The sequence below is a fragment of the Sorex araneus genome, chromosome 1, assembly GCF_027595985.1.
Source record: "Sorex araneus isolate mSorAra2 chromosome 1, mSorAra2.pri, whole genome shotgun sequence".
NCBI lineage: Eukaryota > Metazoa > Chordata > Mammalia > Eulipotyphla > Soricidae > Sorex > Sorex araneus.
Genome location: NC_073302.1, coordinates 446222062 through 446224678, shown reverse-complemented (window position 1 = coordinate 446224678; position 2617 = coordinate 446222062). Strand labels below are relative to the sequence as shown.

Genomic DNA, 2617 nt, shown 5'->3' with positions numbered 1-2617 from the left:
ATCCACCTGCCTACATCAGTAGTATTCCCGAGGCCACAAGCGGTCTTGCTCCCCACTTCAGTTAAGTCACATGCAACAACAATGTCCAGTGAAGACCCCAAGTCCAACACTGGGGGAGTTACCCAGCACCTCGACATGATTTCTCCCCACCCCCCAGGGTTCATGCCCCACTGCAGAGGCTGGGGGACTCTGTTCTAACAGGCCTTGGTTTCCAGCATGGAACCTGGTTTTCTTTTGCCCTCATGGGTTCGCCCCGATTCAGAATTCCAGGCTGGAAACTTCTACAGAAGATGATGCTACAGACATATCATTTAAGTCTTCGGTTCTTAGGTGTAGGGAACCTTCCGGGAAGCCCCAGGGCTGGTTCTAGTTTGCCCCCAAAGAATTATCCCAGAAAGTTGGACTGTTGATGAGACTTTGTGGACAAAAAATAACACTGGAGTGGAGCCCTGGAGAGCAAGCCCACCACTGTCTGGTTTTCGGGATTTTACCGGTGGACGTGGATTTTGGGTTAATTCTGGCCCAGTCAGCAGGATCTGTGCCCAGATCCTGGGTCTTCCCTGGAAGCGTTTCCCCCGGAAGTGTGGGTGTCTTCCCTAACGGCTCCCCAGGGTCGACTTTCCCTGAGTCTCTCCCTGACCCCCCGCAGGGGACTGTGTTCGTCCTGGTCTAGCCCTTCGTAGCTGCCCAGGCCTAGGGGTCGTCACTGTGGTAAAGGGGTGAATGCGGGGACAGACACACTGCACCCCTTTCTACCAGCTTCAAGTCCCAGCGCCCTGGAATGTACCGGGGTGATTGGGGCGGGGTCAGCCCCAGCACGACCTGGGGGTGCTGCCTCGGGTCAGCCCTGGGCCTGCCCCCCTCCGTCCACCCACCCACCCGGCTCAGGCTCTCCTGGGGGGCGGGCAGTGCCGTGACCGGCGGACGCAGCTTGAAGCCTCAGCCCAGCCTTTCCTCCCCGAGTCTCCCCAGGGCCGGCGTCCTGGGCGCCGTGACCCCCGGGGCCACTCACTCGCACCCCGACGGCCCCGCGCACACATCCGGGAGTCCAGCCCGTTTCCGGCAACGGGCGGGAGCCGCTGCCCCTCACGCACGTGCGGCTCGCGCTGGCCCTGCCCGGGCACAGCCCTGGCCCGCAGCTTGGGGGCAGCTCCCGCTCCTGGCACGTTCCTGCTGTCCAGGGACCCCGCGGGAGGGACGCGGCTGCGCCCACGCCCCGAGTTTGGGTCAGACCCGCGTGTTTTTCTCTCCTAAACGACTAACAGTAACGGGAGCGCGTCCCTGACCAGAGACAAAGAGAAATGTTGTTCTGGGGGGTCTCTGGCCCGGGGTCGAGCTGGGGGCACGTTCACAAGCATCCGCAGGCCTGGTGCGGGGGCTTTAGTCCCGAAATATGGGCCTGTTAGTTCTGTTTTTGTCTTTTTATAAATTTAACATCGCCGTAGCACTGTAGCACTGTTGACCCGTTGCTTGTCGGTTTGCCCGAGCGGGCACCAGTAACGTCCCCATTGTGAGACTTGTTGTTAGTGGTTTTGGCATATCGAACACACCACGGGGAGCTTGCCGGGCTCTCCGAGAGGGGCGGAGGAATCGAACCCGGGTCGGCCTGGTTCCATAAATTTAATATACACATTTAAACCAATTCCCACTTCTGCTTTTGAAAGCTCCAACCCCAAAGGATAAATGAATGCGTAATAACCGGCTTGGGAGGAGGGAATGACGTCTCGGGCGGAAGCAGGGCTGAGAGGGAATCAGCTGGCAGGAAGTGCGTCACAGGAAGTGCGTCACAGGAAGTGCGTCACTGTGGGAAAGAGGGTGTTGGCGGCAGAGACAAGGAACGCTTGGTGCGGAGACTCTGTTCTGGGGCCGGCCGGGTATTGCCGAGCAGTGAAATAGTGCTACGTAGACGCCGGTAGCCAATGAGGGGGCATAGCTCAGGGGCAGAGCATTTGACTGCAGATCAAGAGGTCCCCGGTTCAAATCCGGGTGCCCCCTGCTGCTTTTCTTCCCTCAACCTTGTGCTTGTAGGTGGCTCTCTCGGTGGGGGACAAGGAGAGGACAGCACGGGGACGAGAGGGCTGGGCAGGCTTGCTGGGAAAATTCACCCACAGGTAGAGAGGTTTTGTCTTGACCCCGAGAAACAGATTTGATGGCTTCTCCTCTGAAGTGGGGCGCAGGCTGACCCCCAACCTCAGCCGCCCTTGCAAGTCTGAGGAGGGAGGCCGGGTGCTTTCGGCTGGATAAAGCAGCACAATCTCAGCGGCTTCTTCCTCCCTTCTTCCACCTGGCTGGACTCAGGAGTACTCTCCTGGCAGTGCTCAGGGATGCTGAGGATCGAGCCAGCGTCAGTGGGGGTGTGCGTGCAAGCGCACGCACTGCTGCTCCAACCCAAGGTGCTTGTTAGAGACCAGCACTGGATTCCGGGTAGATCTTTCAAATAGACCACGTGGTCTCTGATTCAGAATCACGCCCACCTGGTCTGGGTATAAGTTTCTGGGTTTGGGCCATGCTCCAACCCTTGCACACTTTGTTGCGAGTTCCTAATGTTGAAGACAGAGTGCTGGTCACAAGGGAAGGGACAGTGGCTGTAGGAAGTGAGGCAGTGTGGCCTGTTTGT

At 58.7% G+C, this 2617-nt stretch overlaps 1 non-coding gene across 1 annotated transcript; it reads left to right on the top strand.

Annotated features, from left to right (window-relative positions):
- The first annotated feature begins 1923 nt into the window (after positions 1 to 1923).
- On the top strand, positions 1924 to 1995 carry TRNAC-GCA (transfer RNA cysteine (anticodon GCA)). Its single transcript has one exon. It is a non-coding gene; the product is annotated as a tRNA-Cys (tRNA).
- Positions 1996 to 2617: the final 622 nt, after the last annotated feature.